Below are 7,642 nucleotides of genomic sequence, written 5' to 3'. Positions count from 1 at the left end.
GAAAAACCTTTTAAAATGCATGATCTTCTTATTATAGACACATGCATTTCCAAACATTTGGTCTACCTACGCTGTAAAATGTATTATCTCTTCGATTTACACACGGCATCTATTGCACGTCTGTCCGTCCTGGGAGAGGGATCCCTCCTCTGTTGCTCTCCCTGAGGTTTTCTCCCATTTTCCCCTTTAAACTGTGGGTTTTTCTCCGGAGGTTTTTCATTGTACGATGTGAGGGTCTAAGGACAGAGGTTGTCGTTTTCTCATACTGATATTCTGCACAAACTGTGCTGTTGTATTTGCTGTAAAGTGTCTTTACTGTAGGGTATTTTTATTATATGTACAGCACTTTGGCTCGACCAAAAATCGTTTAAAAATGTGCTATATAAATAAAACTTGATTTGATTTGTTGTCTAAATGGAGATCGGCTAAGCTAACGCAATATAGGCTATATGCTTCGACCGTCCACACTCACAACGGCCTATACAGACATAAGTAAACCAGCGACTGTATTCGCCATGACACAGACAGTCAGTGGTTTGTACTTGTTTAACTTTTGTCTAGTTTCTGAACAGATATGAGGAGCTTGAGTGCAAACAGCTAACGGCTGATGTTGTTTTTTCTGGGGTGCTCACGGGTGCTCATTGAAGAGGATGTCACGGCTCCGCCTACACTGCGTTACTATAGTTACTGCCCCAGCTCCTAAACTGTAATAGAGAACCGCAGTGACGCGTCGTAAAACCAGGAAGTAAGTTAGCATTTTTAGCACTTCCGGTTCCTTCCTCAAAAAGCAATGCATTTTTTCCATAGGGTTTTAGAAAATAGCTCGAAATAAGGTCTGTGGTTGACACAAATTTAAGAGATAAGTCACGTTTTGTTCTACGACATTAAATACACCAGCAGTGACCCCACTGGGGATTTTTGTGTCTGAAAAACGATGGTTGTTACCGAGTGGCTGAATAGGACTACAGAAATTGTCGAGGCGGTTGTACGTCATTACGCAGAACACGTAAACACTCCCGCTAAGTTTGTTTTCCCCTGTGTTCTGCTTGAAAGCAAGTACCTGCCTATCTTTAGTATCTGTACATCTATATCTGACCATTAGAATCTGTATTTTTGAAATTGTCGTTTTTAACACCGTAGTTTTACAAATTATAGAATAATTAATTACCAGTGTTTTCCAATTTTACTCGGCAGTTCGTTTCGTTGGCTAACGTTAGCTAAAGCTAGCGCTACTAGTTAGCTACGCAATGGTTTGTTGCTTTGCTCCGGGTTTCAGCCACAGGTCTTCGCATGAAACGTGCTTGTTCTATCGTTTCCCGGCCAATGTTTTCCAAATGAGAGTCTGGATTCGTGCCATGAGGTAAGCTGACGTTACATTTTTGTCCATGTCACGGTGAAATGTAAATGATGGGTAGTGACTGTATCGCCGTTTTAGAGATGGTGCTGCTGAAAAGACCGCAACATAAGTAAAGATAATGAATACATCCTATTAAAACCTGTGTGGCATATATGATAAGTCTAATTAGTACAAGCAGCATAACGTTTCACCATGTAACTAAAGATTGTAGTCAGGGAAATCAGTTTGACATATTGAACTAATAACAAATCACCTCTGGCTGGCAGAGAACTCTCTGCTCCATAGCTTGGACGTAAAATCACATGTACATTTTACATTTATGTTCAATTTAATATTCCATTTTTGCCTCAGGTCCCTGATGCCCAACAGATTTGATAATTTCAGGAACAGTAAATGTTTCCAAGCTGGAGTGTTCCTCTTCTGGCTCGGGGGAGAGAAGCCAAGAAATTCCTGAAAACCTGCCCCCGAGTCTGTCCCTCAGCCAGTCACGATCTTCGGAGGTGGGCTCTCTTGTCAGCGGGTTAAATTAGTTATTGGTTTCAACAGTCACATTAAAACAGTTACTAAATCAGCTTACTATCACCTAAAGAACATATCTAGGATTAAAAGACTAATGTCACAGCAGGATTTGGAAAAACATGTCCATGCTTTTATCTTCAGTAGACTGGACTACTGCAATGGTGTCTTCACAGGTCTCACTAAAAAATCTATTAGAAAGCTGCAGCTGATTCAGAACACCACTGCTCGAGTCCTCACTTACACTAAGAAAGTGGATCACATCGCTCCAGTTCTGAAGTCTTTACACTGGCTTCCTGTGTGTCAAAGAATAGATTTCAAAATACTGCTGCTGTTTATAAAGCACTGAATGGTTTAGGACCAAAATGCATTTCTGACCTCCTGCTAAATGATGAACCATCCAGATCTCTCAGGTCTTCAGGGACTGGTCAGCTTTCTGTCCCCAGAGTCAGAACTAAACATGGTAAAGCAGCGTTCAGTTATTATGCTCCAAATATCTGGAACAAACTCCCAGAAACCTGCAGGTCCGCTGCAACTCTTACTACTTTTAAATCCAGGCTGAAGACTTTTCTTTTTGTCGCTGCTTTTAATTGAACTATTCATATCTTAGACTGCACTGTAACTTTTATCCATGTATTTTTTCTTTTAATGTTTATTTTATTAGCTTTTCTTTTTAATGACTGATTTTAAATGCCATTTTCTTAATGTCTTTCATTTTTTGTAAAGCACTTTGAATTGCCTTGTGTTGAAAAGTGCTATTTAAATAAACTTGCCTTGCCTAATAAAGATTTCATGTGACACATACAATTGATTTGTTGATGGGAATTAATGTGAAAAAATTAACTCTAGGTTAACGGTACTCTTGCTATCACTACTCACCAACAATATAAACCTTGTCCCTCATGCTAGCCCTTACAACACCGGTAAGCACACCTTCATCTAGGCTGCACTGTTGCGTGTCCTGACTTGTAGTGGTTCTCTCCTCTGTCTACACTCTTGTCATCTTTGTAAAACGATATCAGACTGGTAATTGACACAGCCATGACTTCTAGTTAAATTCAGTGTGGCTAAAATGAAAAGGTTTGTTCAAATATGCAAGCAGGCGAAAGTCAAGTTCAGCTTTATTGTCAAAAATTCTACATGTGTTATACATCCAGAAATATCGAAATATCGTTTCCCACAGTGTGACATGTATACATAAAACAAAACATAAAGGACCTAGATAAACGTGGTATACATTAAACAAAACAAAAAGGGCCTAGATAACCGTGGTATACAGTTTAAAATGTTAATATATTTAATTTAAAGTGTTCAAAGTGCAGTTTCAGTGCAAGTCAGTTGAAACGATCTTAAATTGGCGTGACGTTGAAGTCGTGCGACCCTGCTGCTGTACTGGCTTGTAGTTCGTTTATAGCATAACGTTAGCATTTCGCTTTTGGCGACTAGATTTATGATTCAGAAATTATAAAAGTAGGGTTGACATGTGGAGATTATCCGGCTGAACAAAACGTAATCCCTCTCTTAAATGTGTGTCAACTGCAAACCTTATTTCGAGCTATTTTCCAAAATCCTATGGAGAATTTGCATTGGTTTTTCAAGAAGGAACCGGAAGAAGTTTACTTCCCGGTTTTACGACGCGTCACTGCGGTTCTCTATGGAAGCGCAGCATTAAAGTGAGCCGGGCCTAATAAGGCCTAACTAAACCGAGCAAGGCCGAGCGAGGCCGAGCGAGGCCTGCGGTGGAAATGCGCCATAAAAGACATTGGATTAACCTTGAGCAGCGTTTTTATTCCCTTGAACACGACTTTTGATCACAAAACAGCAATGGTAAGACATAGGCTATTTATTGTTATGGTTTTGAAAACTGTTGTTGTTGTTTTGCTCTGTTCTGGCTGCTAGCTCAGTGAGTTTTTGTCATGCAGTGATGATACTTATAACAAAATAATCTGTGGAGTATCAGCTTTCAGATAATATGTAGTTTGTGCAGAACATATAACATTTTAAAGATCGTTTTCGCTAGTTAGCATCGGAAGTAGCATCAGCCCGGTTTCACTAAGGGCTAATGCTAACGCTTCTTGTGAGACATGTGTTTTGTTTTGGTAAAAATGGCTCGTATCGTCAGGTAGCTGAGTTTTTTCCCGTTATTTGAGTATAAGACATTCATAGGTTTTTAAATATTAATATTTGCGGGAGCCCCCAGTACCATAGGCTCTTGGCTAAACAGGTTAACAAAGACCGATCTCGCTCCCTAGCCATCATGCAGTTCCTCCGCAGACTCACCTTAATCTCTGCCCAACACCAGTTCATCCTCAAAGCAGCACACATCCCAGGTAATGAGAATGGCATCGCTGACTCTTGTTGGAGATTTGGAGGATGTTGAAAACCAACCTCGTCTCCGCGTGTCGTTTGATAAGCTGGGTAAATTCGTAAAAAGGAAGGGATTAAGAAACACCAGAATACAAGTTAAACAATAATCTTGCTTTAATGATAAACAGTAACAATACAAATACAAATACAAACACAAAGGAAGTACTTCCTGCTCTTTCTCCTGTCCTACTCTCCTGGTCAGCCTGAAGAAAAAAAGAGGCTCGTCTAAAGAAAACATAGGCTTATATCCAAAACCCCAGGAGGAGCTATGCGGCTAAAAGGTTTCACATTGCATATTTCCAGCTTCCTTTACACATACTGCTATTATTAATACAAAGTAATCAACCACACACATATATTTAAAACAAGTAGATTTCCCTGATCATTTGACATGCTGCTTCCATTTCCCATAGAGTAATAAAACATGTTTAAGCTAATTTCTCCACACTGTTTGTAGCCCTCCAGTACCCACATATGAAAGAATAAAAGCAGAGGAATCAAATAAAACACTAATACAGGAATAGTTGATAAATGATTATACAGGACTTCTGATCACAGTAAGAAATACACACACATATTCTCTAGGAAGTGACCCTTGTTATAGGTCCGAATGTCCTGTCCCCTGAAAGTCATGAGTTTTGGTTGATTAACAGAAGTTTAATTGTTCTTGTGGCTTAATGGCTTCCTTGAACTTCCCTTCACCCCAAAGTCAGCTTACTAGGAATGAATACATTTTATTGATAAGCTCAAAAGGATGTTTATCTTGGTTACTGCTGGGTGACCCAAGTCTCCAGGCCTGCAGGATGTGTAGGAGATAAACATTAATTCTACAAGACTTTAACTACATTATCTGAAAATGTATCTGGGACTTCCCCTGTTAATTGCAAGGACTATTGATAATTAACAGAGAGACCATAGGGGCCTCTTCTTGGTATCTGCTAGGCAGAAGTCACTCAATGCAGAAATCACAAGTTTAACACATATTCTATATAAGGTGACATTAAAATGAATATACCAGATTGAACTTTCCTGCCATAACACGTTACTTTAATACTTCAAATAACTCAAATAATACTTCAATCCCCCTTTTGGTCTCCCCGCCACGAGACCAACACACATAAGACATTTGAAACAAAAGTACTGTCATTCTTTGATACTGTGTCTGTCCCCCTTCATTAAACCTTTGGGAACAGAAAACAACCTCCAATGACAGTTAAGAAAGACCAAACTATGTTAAAAAATTGTGTCCTTGTTTGCCGAATCATCATACTCGTCCTCTCCCTCCGCATATGCCAACAAGGGCATTTGGTACAGTGGGGGAGGAGCAGCTTTTCCTTCAATGGTGGAAATGATAAGTTTGACACACAAGGAGCGGATGCACGGCACACAACAACAACCACATGTTATTAAAATGGCCACAAAAGTAGCTACAGAAATAAAGAGAGACATTATTAAACCTTTCCATTGACCAAACATGTTAGCAAACCACTCCTCTAAGAAATTGTGTACCCCCGATTGTTCATGCATAGTTTTAGATAGGGTGCGAAGGCCTTCTAAAGCCCTTGTGACGGAACCGTCCGGAGCCGTGTTATTGGGAATAAATGTGCAGCACATCTCCCCAAACATTGCACAAACTCCACCCTTCTCTGCAAGAAGCATATCCAACGCCATCCTATTTTGCACAGCCATAATGGACGTTGGACCCAATTGTTCAGCCAGGCCGTCTACCGCGTCCCTAGTGAGATTGGCCAATCGGAGTATGTTGTAATGTACATAGTTGATCCTTTCTACATTTTTGATAGGGGTCACAGGGAAGAAGGCAGAGATAATTGGCAAACTTTCAAACCCTGCAGCGATTTGATCCGCTAGTTTGTATTCGTTAGGGACCCCTCGTGGGATTCCGATGGAATCGATGTAGGTGGGAAAGTCGACAGACAAATCGAAGGAGCCCGGGCGTGGCGTTTGGACAGCGCGTGTCTCCTACGTCGAGTGATTAGGTTGGTATTAAGTGTGTCTTTAGGGTCCGTGGGCCCCAGTTTTTTGCCTAATAACATTAGGGGTGCCTGGAGGCGCACCATAGCACACAATCCTACAGATAGTTCGGGAATACGGGTGAACAGGCGGTGACCCCCACAATAATAGTACAGCCCAGCTCTGGCCCAATGTCCTATATTAGTGCTAGACAGGGTGAGGTTACACCAATCCGTAGAGACATTTCCTAGGTCAAAACGTGGGGATTTTTGAACCATGGAAAAACATGTGTACCCACCGGCGCCTTTGTCAGGCGTAAATGGGCCTGTCCTAGTGTCATTATCAATTGGAGGGAAAACTTTGGCTAGGGTGGTACAGTTAGGAGGGCTGGCCATCCTAGTCAGTTGTAACATACAGTTGTACCCCCAGGTATCTGTGGGAAACAGGGGCGCAGGGTCAGTGGCTAATTGCGGGCGGGCCGTAGCACAGGCTAGACAATCCCCGGCCATTTGTTCTTGGGCTGTTTGGGCAACCCATTTTAACCATAGGTTGTCATCTGTGTATCCTGTGGCCATTTGGATGACGTCTAGAGGTTGAAGTTGGCTATAATCCCCCGTGCATTTATCCGTACATGTAATTTTAGACAGGTATTTAATATTAGATGCTGCCCGAGGAAGGTTTCGTTCCACCTTTGGTTTAACTTTAATTTCGAAGAGGCCTTGTGACGAACCCCCCCCTGCATGTACCGCGAGGACATAAAGTCCAGCGTCGGAGAGCACTACATTTTTTAGCGTTATGCGTACGGGATTACAAAACCTGACAACGCATGGGACGTTTGGGTTTCTCCTAATCACTTTCATTCTATGTTTGAGGGATCTAACGATTTCCGCCGATCGGTAAGGTGGCATGTATCCCCAGTCATCAGGACCCGAATTTGCTAGGACACCGGACCAGGACTCGCAGGTGCACCCGTATGTGTATGTGACGGACACATAAGGGTCGCCTTTGGTCCTGTATGTACTGCCTCTGTAAATGTAAGGAGCACCTTTAACCGTATCTGTGACGGTTTTGTTACATACCGCAGGGGCTAAGCAGACATATTTGGCTAGGTAGGAATAGGTACGGTCGAGGCTTCTGCAGGGGGCAATTTTGCACAAGTCGAGTTGTATTATTCCATCACTACCTGCATGGAGAGTGAAGGTTTGTCTAGGAGACATTGGGGTAACTACTGTCTCATAATGGCCCCGTTTGACTCTAGTTACGGATTCATTTGGCGGAGGAGTGGAGTCTGGGTGGTCAATGGAATCACATAAGATTAAAATAATGGTAACAATCACAGTAGAAACCCGGGCTAATCCTGCTAACCATTTCCAGTTACCATACATAGTTATACTGTGAGCTCCAACCCTTCTAGTGTCAGTATACGTCTAT

This window comes from Notothenia rossii, assembly GCF_949606895.1.
Source record: "Notothenia rossii genome assembly, contig: scaffold_327, whole genome shotgun sequence".
Classification (NCBI taxonomy): Eukaryota; Metazoa; Chordata; class Actinopteri; order Perciformes; family Nototheniidae; genus Notothenia; species Notothenia rossii.
The sequence above is the reverse complement of the archived record's forward strand: the minus strand, read 5'-3'. Positions refer to the sequence as shown.